We start from the raw sequence: 15,229 nt of genomic DNA, 5'->3' as shown, positions 1-15,229 counted from the left end.
GTCATCGGTGAGAAAATCAAGTCAAGAACTAGTGTAATTCCGTTATGAATAAGATTGTTTGTTTTTACTGTAATAAATTTATTATAAAATGTAAAAAAAAAAAAAACTTATATAATATAATAATAACTTAATATAAAGCAATGCTTGGGTCATTATCACTATAAAGTGCCTTTGGTGTCCCACAAGATTGAATCAGTTCTATATGAACACAATGTAAAATAATGAAATTCTGATGTTTTAATATAATTGGTTACACGTCTACACACATGCAGGTAGAATTATAAGTGTTTTGAAATATATATTTGTCAATTTTTGTCATAATCTTTCCTTGAATGGATGTGATTTTGCCATAAATGTTTTAAAAATGTAAATATTCTGATTGTCTTTAACAAGTTATTTGCCAAAAAAAGTCCAAAAAAGATGTCTTAAAGGCACATTATAGTAATGTGACTCGAAAGTGATAACGTTTACTGGTCATTTTTAAATATTGTTAAATAAATTAGAAATTTACGCATGGAAACTATATTTACCTTCGGCCCACAAGTCTCAATCAAGTTTGGTTTTTGGCCCTTCATAAGAAAAAGTTTGGGCATCCCTTGTCTTGACAATACATTGAAGTGTCACATGTGCTCTATATTATATTTTTAACAAATTAAAATTAAATGATTAATTTCTGTTTATCACAACATACCTTAGACTTTTGTGTTTCATTACCTCTTTTGTTAAAGCTTGACAATGTTCCCCGTTGGGCTGATTGATGTGTGTTCATTCAACTGTATCTTTCAGTGCTGGACATGTTTAATTGCTTTTTTCACAGCCTTTAAGTCTGTTCCTAATTGACTTTCAAAAATAAACCTGCCCTGAGAAACATTCACAGGAGTAAAACGTGTGACAACTAGCACCCATCTCCCAAAAGTTGAGCTGTGAACAAACTGAAAACGCTACAGGGTGGAGTGCTTTTGTGGAACAACTGTATCTTCTAAACATATTAGATGTACTAAATTTATACTGCAGATGTAAGCGGAATTAAAGGATAGCCATTACAGGCTGTTGCAGTTCTAATATTGCAGAAAATGAATTTCTTAAGGGTACAATTCTCAAAGGTTATCCAATTTCTAATGCACACAGTGGCACTGCAGGAGAGGGCAAGCATTAGACAAGTGATGCAAATTTAACAATCGCATAAAAAACGTTCCCTTTGAGCCACTTTGCTCGCTGAATTTGGGGCGTGCTAACAGAGACACTCTCAGCAGGAGGTGTATCAGCATGTAAGGTACCACAACTGCGCATTTCATCCACTGAGCGGCTGGAGGAGGAGATACGCATCATATATACCCAACCAACCGTCTTTTTGGATCACTCTGCTGGTCGGAACCGATCACGGGGCACGTGTGTGCAGTGGATACGCCGGAGCGCCGTGATTCGTGGACTAATTGCGGGGCGCTTGCGGGAATACGAGGAGCTTCTCTGCGCACAAGAGGGAATAAATCTCTTTTTCCTGTCCGTCTCCACGCAGTCTTCGATTTAGAGGGCATTTATTTGATACTAAAAGTGAGAGAACGATCTCAGGCAAAATGTTACCGACGACATTAGGAGGTTAGAGGTGTTGAGGTTTAACCCATCACTGAACATGGAATAAATTCGCTCGTCGTCGCTCATTTGGACTTGGAATAACGAGAGCGCATCACGGTGAGTTTGATTCATTAGTTCAACTGGAAGTGCAAGTTTTATCCGAGATGCCAAATGATGAACATGATTATGGACATCGTTATGAATAGTAGGCTGTATCGCGTCGAGTTAAATAGGAAGCAAGCGCTGCTTTTACACATCAACACCCAATAACGACCGCACTTCGGATTCGCTGCTGCTATTTAGGGATATCACTTTGGAGGAGTCCAATTTTTCTTGACAGATCCTGTGCCTTGACAGTTCCACTTGTAATCGTCGAATAGTTTTGAGGAAGCGAATATGAAGCTAGATAAAATGCATTTACTTAAGAATTTAGCTTCTGCAATGATTGATGGGATCACTTTATAACAAATAAAAATTGGCTATTTGTTTCCATGTTGCCTACTTTTCAAAAACTATTTATAATACCCTATTGAACACCAAACCAAGTATGTGTTTTTTTAAAAAAAAATCTTATTTTGATATCATGCATTCATTCAATTTCTTTTCAGCTTAGCTCATTGATTAATCAGGAGTCACCACAGCGGAATGAACCACCTTATTTTGATATCACTATTACATTACTGTCCTGCGATGCAATAGCTAACATGTCAAAACATGCCTACGAGGTTTAGCCTATAAATACAACAAAATATTTCAGACTCAATAAACCATTGATTCAAATAACGACTGAGACATAAAAAAATCAGAGTCGTCTGGGAATCCGACTGTCCTGTGTTTTACTTTGTTTTATTGAATCAGTCGTGGATTCTGTTTTTCACTCACAATAATTGGTTTATTCATTCATATATTTATTTTCTTTTCGGTTTAGTCCCTTTATTAATCAGGGGTTGCCACAGCGGAATGAACCGGCAACTTGTTTAGCACATGTTTTACACAGCGGATGCCCTTCCAGCCGCAACCTATCACTGGGAAACACCCATACACATTCGATAATTGGTATATTCATACATTCATTCATTTTGTTTTCAGTTTAGTCCCTTTATTAATCTGGGGTCACCACAGTGGAATGAATCGTTAACTTATCCAGAACAAGCTTTACGCAGCGGATGCCCTTCCAGTTGCAACCTATCACTGGGAAACAACCATACACACTCATTAATTGTTTTAATTGAGTCATTTATTCGGATAATTTAAATAATTCACTAACAAAAGCATAAGAGATTCAAAAGAGAATCAAAGTGTGGATCTAATTCATGCATGGACATTTGTACTATGCTGGGTCTAGTTTGCTTTATAAAAATAGCCTAGTGAGGTAATCATTAAAATGTTTTTAAATATAATATTGTAAAAAAAAATAAAAAAAAATAAATAAAAAACTAGTTTAATTTAATTCCAGAGGTTTGTATGCTTACATTTTCAGTTTTTCATGTAATATATTTTAAACTCACCCGTTAATAGTTTTTTTTTTTTTTTTTTGGGTGGTATTATTATTATTATTATTTATTCTTTTTTTTATTGTATAACAATTCATATTAACCTGAGTTTTACCTTGCTCTCTTTCAACTTTAAACACTTCAATTGGTGCTGTGAACTGTAAACTCCGCCTTCTTTAATTCTGGTGGGCTCTGATGGTGGGCGAGGGCTGTGTAGTAGCATAAAATACAGAATTTACTGACATTGTATATTTGCCATACTGCAACAATCTTTGACCTCTGTTACTTATAACATTCTGAAAACTAAGATGCAACTAAGTAATAATTTAAGTTGTTGAATTTTTTCAATTTATATATATATATATATATATATATATATATATATATATATATATATATATATATATATATATATATATATATAATTTATTTATTTATTTTTTTTGCAGCCAAGTTTTTAAAATATACATCAATTCTGACAGCGCCTTATGCTATTTTAGTTGCAGCACATGTTTGATTCATTAGGTGAACTGCACACTGTTCTCAGTCATATAGGGCAGAAGATCACAAAGGGCGCAAACATCATCCCTATTTCAGATAACCTAAAATTCCCTTTGACTCAGGATTCATAATATACAGTAAAGCTGACAGGTGCAACCGGTAGGTCTTTGGCATCTTTCATGTCAGTTTTTAGAGTGTAAGTGGGTAAAACCACATTGTGTAAAGCTTTTATGAGTGTGATCCAATCTGGGCTGGTTTCTTTTGAAGTATACCCTCAAACAAATGTAAGGTGGATCAATAAACTCTCCTTAGATCAGCCAACCCTGCCTCTGCCACCTGGTTTATAATCTCGCAGAGGTGTTCTAAAACTTTGGGAATTTATGTGCCATTATGCATCGCAGGATTGAGACAGAGATGGAGAGGAAGGACACAGGAGAAAATACACATTCGGCTCTCTATCTACACCACATCTGCTATTCAAATAGGAATGGGATCCTTCTCTTGTGTGTTCATGTTTATTTATGGATGCATCTGGGATGCATGGCTCATCTCATTTTGTTGCTAACAAGCACAGCCAAATTAGAGGTGAGAACACTGGGAAACAGCAGTGTGCGGGATTCAGTCAAACCAGTCCACAGCACAGCTTGGCTTCCTATGAGACTATTTATTTATCTCATTGTGTTGTATAAAGTTTATTTAAAGAGAGACTAAAGCTAAATTTGAACATGAGGGAGGAATTCATTAGAGATGAAAGTAATGTTAGTTTATATAACATTTTTTTCTGTCTTTCTTAATATCCATCTCTGGAATTTGCTTTCTACAGTCTGGATCACAAACTTTTTTCCACACATCCTTATCTTTGTAAGTGCTTTTCTTATATCTTTTTAATCTTTCATGCCTGAAGGAATAGTTCACCCCAAGATGAACATTGTCATGTTGATGTTGTTTCAATCTGTGGAAGAGAAAAACTGAGAAAGTTTGATGAATTTTCTTGTGGGTTTTGATGTTATGGTCGAAGTCATCGAAGTATCAAGTCATTTAAAGGACAGTTCACGTTAAAAAAGAGAATTTGCTCATATATACTCACCCTCAAGTTGTTCCAAACCTTTGAGTTTATATCTTTTGGTAAACACAGCTGGAAAATGGAACCATTTTGTTCCAAAGTATTTGTTTGTCCTACATGTGAGTCAGATTTTCAGCTTTCTTCAAAATATTTACTTTGTGTTCAACAAAACAAATAAACCTAAAAAAATTATAAAAAAAATAAATGAAATGCATCTTTATTATCAGCATTACAGATGGCATTGTTTAGTCTTATTTTCTCTTTTCCTTAGATTTGATTCCCTTTACCAACATTAAAAGCTAATTTAAAGTTAATCTTCGCTAACCCTTTGGTATCAAAAATCTAATATTTAATAATCACAAATTGCATTATAAAGTTGTGATACCATTTTTAAATGTACTAATACATACTTAAATTATTTAGAAAACTTTTTTGAATGTTACTATATGATAATTGTAATATAAGCACATACTATTTTAAGTTTAATGTAGCATAATGTTTGAAGCATTAAATAAAAAAAAAAACTAAATCCTGGTTGTTCAAAATACGTATGTAAAATGAGCATAATCAACACAATGCTTATGTTTTTTTGTGACAACCTAATTGTTTTATGTTCAATCAGCTTGAGTTTATAAATAGAGAATTTCAACTCACTGTAAAAAATGTTGGGTTTCACACAAATTCCTTCATGTTGTCCTAACACAAATCACTTAACTTTGTGTAAACTTAATTGATTTGTGTTAGGACATGAAGAATTTGTGTGAAACCCAGCATTTTTTACAGTGAGTTGTAATTCTCTATTTATTGTTGCACAAAAAAGAGAACTACAGGATTTCTGCATGTGATATTACAATAAAAGTACAGTACATGCGAGTTTAGAAAGACACAATTCTGAGCAAATGATGACAGAATTGTCTTTCATAGCTGAACTATGCCTCTAAGGCAGAAGGAGTGTGTGTGTGTGTGTGTGTGTGTGTGTGTGTGTGTGTGTGTGTGTGTGTGTGTGCGTGTGTGTGTGTGTGTGTGTGTGTTGAAGAGGGACCTGCCACTGTGATTATTGGGTTGTGGGATGGATCGCTGGCTGCAGTCTTACTGTTAAGTGCACTTTTTCTTCTCATCCCACAACACTTTTACAGAAGGCATCTTTCAATTTTATAGACACCAAAAGAGAAAAACTGTTTTTAAAAGGTTGGTGGTGAGGCTTGTGTATATTCTGTTTAGGCTTTAGTCATGCTTTATCTGTATTCATTACTGTAAAATAAAAGTATCTGTAAATTGACCCTATTCCATTATTTTAGATTTATGTGTTTTATTAATTTATTTATGCTTTTGAATTGCATACTGCATTTTGACCTTCCTCCAACAACTTTTGATAATTGAAAATTTGCAAAAGTGACAATTATTAATAGTCTTAATTGATATGTTGACTATATTGGTGTTGTAAATTATGATTATGTAAATACAAACATTTTCCCAGAGATGGGTTGTGACTGGAAGGCCATCCGCTGAGTAAAAACTTGCTGGATAAGTTGGCGGTTCATTCCGCTGTGGCGACCCCAGATTAATAAAGAGACTAAGCCAACAAGAAAATGAATGAATAAATAAATACAAAAACCTGGTAATAAACTGTCAGTCCTTTCTCTGTCGTATTACAGACTTAATTCTGTATATTATTTGATTTTACAATATATCACAATAAGGAGCGAGACGTGTTTGGTACAATTTGTTACTATTTTTAGACCACTGGGTTTGAGTTTATTCACCATATGGGGCATAAGAATAGGAAATGTGGTTGGATATAACTTTATTAATGAACTTTTTTTGACCACACCTCTTAACTTAGAAAAAGTTTTGAAACAAATATTTGCGCTTACTAAATGAAATTAGGCTAATGAATGTCTTGAAGTGAAGTGAGTTTCCACCTTTTTCTTATCCACGAAATGAAGGAGTAAATAGTAAAAGTAAAGAGAAAGAGAAAGTAAAAAGGGTCGAATGAAGGAGACTCGTTTTTTATCCTCATGCAAATGGTCTGTTTAACTGTTTTCTCGCTAATCAAGCATTACATTTTTCCACTTACAAATTCTGCTATGTAAATAGCAAATGTGCCTTGGTGCGACGCAACTGACTCTTAAAGGGAACAGAGATAGGGCCTCTGTTTGTAACATCACAAGTTGACAGAGCAGAATTCAACTTCCCATAAATGCAATTCATACCTACAAATAAATAGATAAAAGCAGTGAATCATAAAATGTTTAATCTGTAAATTAACAGATATTTTTTACAGTCTATAGTTGGCCACTTGCACTCAAACTGCTTCAATCTAATATTTATATTTCTTTTTATAACAACACTGGCTGCAGCAGACCTCTTTATTCTCGCAAATCGCTATGCTTCAATGGTCATGCATGGGACATGATTTATTATCACTGGCTAAAAGACAATATGCAGTCAAATTCCCCATATTGTTACAAGAACTGATGATTTATAGCAGAAATATGAAACCAGCTCCTACACCAAATGTTCAGTGACAGTTGAAGCACCACTGTGCAGTTGATCTACAGTAATTATAGTCTAAAAGTACATGTAATGCTAAGGTTCAGCTGACACACTTTTCCAAAGAGTCTTATAGCACACTTATTAAAAGGGACAATCCCCCTGAAGTAACTTGAGGTTAAGTAGCTTGCTCAAGAGCATGACGGAGATGGTTTCAGGAGCCGTTCTTTTCAGATGATAGAGTTTGCCAAGTAAGATGAGTTCTGTCAACATTAGTGTTTGATTTTGGAGCATTATTCCTGTCAACAAAATGTTTTTAAGGCAACCCATGGCCACATCCATGGCCCCAGTGCAAGAGTTGAGAACTTCTAGCCTAGCCTTAGCCTCAGACATCATGAACTGCTCACTAAATGACAAAACTGGAAACATTTCAGGAGTTTTGAAGTTCTCATCTGATTCTACAGGATTTGTGTAAGATGTTTATATATTCTTAACCTTATAACCTGGAAAGACAGCTTTTATGATGGCAAATTCCTTGTTTGGAAGATGAAAGCCATTGTAATAAAAAGCAACAAATAGCACTTAAAGGGATAGGTCATCCAGAAATGAAAAGTGTGTTATCATTTACTCACTCTTCTTGTTTCAAACCTTTATGAATTTCTTTCTTCTGTTAAACACAAAAGGGGATTTTGTGTGTGTGTGTGTGTGTGTTCAACAAGTTTGGAACCACTTGAGAGTGAGTAAATCATGATTCAGTTTACATTTTTGGGTGAACTATTCTTTTAATATAATAAATTACATTCTAAATTTCACAAAAATGATTTGTAGGTTACACTATACCATCTAAAAGATAGAGACTGCTCTGTTATTGTGGGGATATTGACAATACATTTTACAAGTAACACTTGAAGGTGATGTAGTTACACATATCCCAAGCATTACCATTGTAATTACAATGAATTGTGCATAATTACATGTAGCTAATCCTACACCTAACTCACATTCTAGCCCTTTTTTTGCATAACAAGAACAATAGCATACAAAAAATGAGGAATACAATGCTTACATTTTTCACATCAAAGGAACAAATCAGTAGAGAATAAAAAAAATACAGGAGATACAGAATTTACAAAAAAAATTGCATAAGAAAAGGATTCAAAAATTGCATACATCCTTACAGATTTTTTAAACTATGTTTTATATCTTTTAGGGTTTTAATATAATGCTTAACATCAATTTTAAACAAATAAATAGTAGGCTTATCATTGGACCATTTCTGTTTGTGTATATGGTACTTCCTTTATATTATCATTAAACTAATAAACAAATTTTGCTCCAAAGTTTTGTTATTATTGTATATCAAAAAAAATAAAATAAATAACAATCTTTACAAGTCCACATTCTAACCTCAACATATAGCAAGTCCATGTGATGAATTAATATTACTCAGTAGTTAAAAGAATTGTTACACTGTGACTACTTCACTTAACCCTAACCCTAATTGCCATACCCCTAAACATAATGATGAACAAAACAAACTGTGATTGGTTTCCATGGTCAATAAAATATACAATAGATTTTAGACCTGCTGGCATTAGTATTTAAGTTTGGCTGTGTGAGAATAGCACTGGCCAAAACCTCCAGCCTCAGACATCTTGCCCACAGACCCCTGACTGAGCTGATGCAAAACACCATGTTTACATCAGAAGCAGCCCAATGCAGTGACTAAAAACACTGCCTGACTAAAAACAGGCCTTAAAGTCACTTAAGGCAGTGGCTTCCATAGCATTGAATAGTATGACACCTTAAGGTTGTCAATGGTTACAGGTTTTCAGCATTCTTCAAAATATTTTCTTTTGTATTCTTCAAAGTCAAGGGTGAGTAAATGATGGCAGAGTTTATGAGTGAACTATCCCTTCGACTCACAAGCATACTATGTTTACATTGTTGCACATTAAAGGTCCAGTAAAAGTAAAAAAAAAAAAGTTTTTTAGATGTTTGCATTAGAATGTTAGTAATGAGTGTTATCTATAAGCTAGTGTGCTACAAAACAATGTTGAATATTCCATTTAAAATATATAAAACTAATATAAACATCTAAAGCTTGTAGTTTGTCGCTTCCTCCTGAATGAATCAATGTTTTTTTTTTGTTTTGTTTTTTTTTACATCACCTCAATCTTCAGTCATTCAATAATTAATTTTCCTTTGGCTTAGTCACTTTATTAATCAGGGGTCACCACAGCAGAATGAACCGCCAACATATCCAGCATATGTTTTACACAGTGAATGCCCTTGCAGGTGCAACTCAGCACTGGGAAACACTCATAAACTCTCGCATTCACTACCATACACTATGGCCAATTTAACTTAATCAATTTACCTGTACCACATGTAACTTCACACAGAAATGCCAACTGACCATGCCATGACTCTAACCAGTGACCTGTTTTTGCTGTGAGGTGACAGTGCTAACCACTAAGCCACTGTACAGCACCCTCAAACTTCAGAATCTCATCAAATCTTGACCAATCAAATGCTCTCTAGTATCTGACATGCCCTGCCCCCTTCAAGACATTTCTTATTTGCTTTTCATTTGATGCGCTTGATCTCAACCACTCCCACCAGCAGAGCTGTGATAAAACAAAATGCTATTGGCGTTTTTTTTTTTCTCTCTACATGTTTCAGTTGAAATTATGTCAAACATTGAATAAAATTTCACATTTTAAAGCACTTCTCAGTATCTTTCTGTGCAATTATGTGTAATTGAGCTTGGCTTGATTCCCATAGAAAGTCTTTCGTAAAATTATAATTATTCTGTTGGTGGATTATTTTTCATATAGTATCTTACATTTTTAAATACAGCATGATCTGAGATTTCTAAGTCAATCCATGCTTATACATTTTCTTTTATTTGATCATACACAAAAACAACCTTTACTGTTCCACTAAACCAATGAACAATCTTGGCTTCAGCACAGAGAGTGTGATGCTTCATGCTCACTGCTTAATTCCTTTTTATCTTAATCATTGATCCGCATTTAAAACCGTCATTGCACAGATATGTGTCATCACTATGACGCACTGTTTACCACATTGATCCCGCTTTTTATCGCTCTGTATGAAAAGGGTTTAAAAACAAAAGGTCCATGTTGATATGTAAGATTTGTAAGATTTCTATATATATATATATATATATATATATATATATATATATATATATATATATATATATATATATATATATATATATATATATATATATATATATATATATATAAACACATCAACATTTGTAATCTATTTTGACTTCTAGTGGGAAATTTACTTAAAGATAGCTTCCACATACAGGTCAGTACCATAACCAGAGAGCTACAGTGCTTGGCATGTTCCTCAACACACCCCACACTGATGATCATCCCCGCAAAATGTGTTCTCAAATCCTTACATCCTGACTCTATGAAATCAACCTGAATTTCTTCCCTATTCTGCATCGTACTATAATAGTTCATCCACGACTTACATCGTTGTTTGGAAAACGTACCCCTGATCAGTTTGTTATTTGCCTAATAAATGATAATAGGCTACAGTTTTTAATCAGAAACTTTAACAGATTTCTATTTTTTTCTAATGATATATGATGTAATTAATTTGTATTTTTTTCTTATTTCTGTATTGTAAATGTTTAGGAAATATTTGGAACATAAAAAAGTGTGATTATAATGAACATCCGACAAGTTAATCCAGCTAAAAACAGTGCTTAAATGTCATTAAAATGACACCATCATCGTAAAGATATGTGTTATCACTATGACATACTGTTTACCAGATTGGTCCCACTTTTTAGCGCTCTGTGTAAAAAGGGTTTAATAACAAAAGCCCCATGTTGATAAGATTTACAGCAATGCCACAAATTAATAAATAAATCAACCTTTGTGATCTATTTTGACTTCAAGTGGGAAATTTACTTGAAGATAGTTACAATATACAGATCAGCAGCATAACCAGAGAGCTACAGTCCTTGGCATGTTCCTCAACACACCTCACACTGATCATCCTCTTTGCAAAATGTGTTATCCGTTTGCAATTACATGTGCATGTGGCTCAAATCCTTACATCGTGACACTATGAAATTGTGAATTGCTCCCCCATTCTCCTCACACTTTCCAATCGTTTCTTTAGAGTGAAAAAAAAGATGCCTTTAACCACTTCTTACATTAGCTGTATGCCAAAACGGTGCTTTTGGTAACCAAGCAGTGACTCATTTACTGGTGCAATGGAAGCATGCAGTGGCTTTCATTGCATAGCACTGATGCAGAGGTGATGCCGCACTGCCTCATTACATTTGCCAGTCGAATGCTCATCATTCTGCTTAATAAGATGCTTGGTGGAAGCTGGTGGAAAATGACACCACTGAAATGTTTTTTTTTTTTTTTTTTAGTGGGGGAAGCTCACGAGAGATTGCTTGTAATTGCAATTCATGGCTTGTCTCTCATGATGCTGGATGTGAAATGAACACAATTTCGAAACTACATCCATTGTTTGGCTTGCATTTACTTTTTTCCCCTACAAAAATCTGCTTTTGAAAGCCTTGCTGTGAGGTGTTAGTTATCTTGTTTTTATTTGCAGGCTTGCCTGTTAGTGTGCTTTTGTTGGGCTGCATACACTGCACAGGTTGCATGCAGGGGTCATAAAGCGAAACATAGACAGCTGAAATGATTTCCTCTCCCCTCTTGTCCTGCGTCAAAAGCAGAGCTGTGTAATCCAATCTGACAGAGTTTCCTGCAGCATAACGTGCCCCCAAACTTAAAAGACGCCAGGCAAATTCGCCCAGGGACCCCCTGTCCCTGCAATTACGACAGACACCCAGCAGTTATCCCCACCAGGATACAGCGCTAAACAAGGGGCTCCTCTGAAGATTATGCAATTATAACGAAACGATAGCAGATTACTCTTCCTCTAAGCCTTCATGCTTTTATTCATTTAAAGGGCCAGTGCTGCAAAAAATGAGTAAGCTTTTCAGAACAGAAATGAGAAAAATAGTGTAGACAAATGGTTTTAAACCTCAGGGTGTTAAATAAAGACTGTCTAACTGGTTCTTTAGATGAAAAAAAAATCATATGGCCTTAGGCTATAGAGCTAGAACTGTGACAGTTAGGGCTTTTCGAAAGCAAGTAAAGAAAAATCTCCAATTCTCACAGGAGTGAAGCCCTCATGAAATGCTATAAAAATCCCACAGTGCTCACCAGTCTGTCAAGATAACTTTTTAGAGTAACAGAGTAAATGCAGCTTTTTGATCTAGAGCCTCACAGCGCATAGAAAAGCTCAGAGTAGAAGAAATGAGACATCACTATCTATATTTTAGTGGACATTATACCATCAAAAATCATTTGTCATTTTATATTTATGGATTTTTATCATTTATTTATTTGGGTTGGCAGTCAATTTTATAGGCATTGTAATAAAAATGAATCACTTGGGCTATTTAGTCAATTCATCAGTGTACTAATAAATATGGATGTATAATAAATAATTAATATTTGTGGTGAAAAATGTATTGCATTTAATGTATATTGCTTTTCATTTTGACATGTGCATTTTCTACGGTCTACTGTCCTTTTTTTAATCATTGCTTTTGCACACATTGCAGGCCTGTACTAACCAGGGGGGGTTCTGGTCGTTTGGAATATCCACATATCACTAACTGCAGAATTTGTCCCATAATCAGCTCATTTGTCCTGTTTTGACTGCTATGCCATCATAAATAGTGAAAATAGCCCTTTGAAAAAGGCTTTAAGACTAAGCGGAATTTTTTGTAGGCTGTGGTTTCGATGTGACTTCAGCTAGTTTTGGCCAATGCTAACAAACATTTTTCATGAGTCTAATGTCCAGCTGTGCAAGAAAACACACAATTTGATGTAAGAGAAGTCCTGCATTGTTTTTAAATAGAGAAAACATTTAAGAGTAATTTTTATTCAAAATCTTTTAAATATTTTTTATTGAAATGGCCAAATTTTGACTGAAGAAAATTGAAGTTGCATTTCCGAAAACCATTATTAGCCAACTAAGATTGCAAGTTCGGTCGATACAAACATAGTTTGTTGATTTGGCGTTTCCCAAATCTGTTGTTCCAACAAACATTTGCAAACTGCATCGCAAACTTGTACACTTGCAACTACACCTCTAGAGTTGTAGAAGCATAGTTGCTGGTTGTGTTCTAGTCCCAGTTATCTCTCAGATGCCCTATTGATTTAGAACGTTCCAACATTTAAACTTGGAATGATTTATAAACAGACAAACATTAAAGTCATCTATCTTGTAATTTGCTTTGCAAGTGTTTTTACAGTTAAGTTTTAGCGATCTTCATAATGACAATTGCGCTCCTTTCGTAGTGCACTTTGAAAATATCTATGCTATTTTGAACGCAGCTGTAGCTCATGATGAAAGCTATATATGACCTATCATTAAAGGCTGAGATAATGTCTTTAAAGCTTATGAAAACAAAAACATATAGCATACTTTAATGGTTTTAATTAATAGTAGGTTATTTAGTAAGGAACGTAACTGTACTGTAGGCCTATATGACATGGGCCTGTTGGTTAGAACATTTCTCCAGTGAATTGAATGTCAAATTGTACTTAAAAATAAAAATAAATAAATAAACACTATGTAACTTAATAATAATAATAATAATAATAATAATAATTATTATTATTATTATTATTATTATTATTATTATTATTATTATTATTATTATTATTATTTTATTATTATATATTATTATAGAGTAGGACTTTTTTATTTCTTAATAAATAGCCTACTGTAAATTAAACCATTTATTATTTAAATGATTTAAATATGAGATTACATGTTAGTTAAGTGTATAGATTAACTATAGATTATGAAAAATTCTCAAATAATATTTGTAAGGGAAACATAGGCCCTATATGTGCCGTTTACATACATTTCAATTAATATGGGAAACGAGAGCATGTTTTTACCAAAACTTTTTTCTCTAAGGAAGTTGTTACTCCACCCTGTTTAGAGCGTTGTAAGGGACGTTTTACATTATAACTTGGTTCAACAATAGATCTGTGACAGAGCAACTACAGTTTTGGGAAACACTCATAACTACATTTTTTGTCCTAAATGATGCATAGTATTATGATAGTTCAGTCGCCAGTTACATCGTTGTTTGGGAAACGCACCCCTGCATGGTCATTTTGTTATTTGCCTAATAAATGACAAAAGTCTACAGAATTTAATTTGAAACTTAATCAGATTCCTATTTTTTTAACGATATATGATGTAGTTAATTAGTATTTTAAAAATATTCTTGATTCTAAGTCTGTAGGGAATATTTGGTACATCAAAATATATGGTTATGATGACTATTCGACAAGCCAATCTAGCTACAAAAATAGTGCTTGCAATGTTACTAAAATGCAGATATAAAATTTAAATCTCATAACTAAATAGGAAATGAGGCAAATAACTGCAAAGGTCCAGTTTTTAAGAAAAAAAGAACCACTTCTTTCACCAGGCTGGCTACAGGCCTGCATTGCATTTTGTGTGAACTGCTGAACACAAATGAAGAATTTTTTTTTCATTCCAGCACATTTGAGCTTCATATTAAACTGCTTGATTCATATGGATTTATTTTTTAATCTCTTTATGGACGGCTTTGAAGCAGTGTTTGAGTTTTGTGTGAATAGGCATTCAGCAGAGATGCACAAATATCTCTGATTAGATTAAAAATAACTTCATTTGTGTCCTGAAGACAAATAAAAATGTAATGAAATGATGGAGGCTGAAATAATCCTTTCAGTTTAACATTGTTTAACTTTAAAAAATTGGCAGCACGGTTGCTCAGTGGTTAGCACTGTCACCTCACAGCAAGAAAGCCGCTGGTTCGAGTGCCAGTTGGCATTTCTTTGTGGAGTTTGCATGTTTTCCCTGTGTTTGTGTTGCTTTTCTCTGGGTGCTCCAGTTTCCCCCACAGCCCAAAGACATGTGGTATAGCTGAATTGAATAAACTAAATCGGCCATAGTGTATGTGTGTGAATGAGAGAGTGTCTCCTAGCACTGAGTTGCAGCTGCAGGGCTAGGC

The 15,229-nt window shown here is 34.2% G+C and overlaps 2 protein-coding genes across 7 annotated transcripts in view; one reads left to right on the top strand and one right to left on the bottom strand.

Moving 5' to 3' along the window:
• LOC147836458 (uncharacterized) overlaps positions 1-15,229 on the bottom strand; it is a 455,522-nt gene that overhangs the window by 101,751 nt on the left and 338,542 nt on the right. The gene's annotated exons all lie outside the window — the stretch shown is intronic.
• Positions 1,359-15,229, top strand: part of cntn3b (contactin 3b) — a 136,656-nt gene continuing 122,785 nt past the window's right edge. For both annotated transcript variants that reach the window (XR_015494061.1, XM_087257904.1), the window contains exon 1: positions 1,359-1,689. The gene's annotated coding sequence lies outside the window, so the exon portion shown is untranslated. The remainder of the gene's footprint in view (positions 1,690-15,229) is intronic.

The sequence above is a fragment of the Danio rerio genome, chromosome 6 (assembly GCF_052040795.2).
Source record: "Danio rerio strain M-AB ecotype USA chromosome 6, GRCz13ab, whole genome shotgun sequence".
Lineage (NCBI taxonomy): Eukaryota > Metazoa > Chordata > Actinopteri > Cypriniformes > Danionidae > Danio > Danio rerio.
Note: the sequence above shows the minus strand (reverse complement) of the source record. Positions and strands in the feature narration are given on the sequence as shown.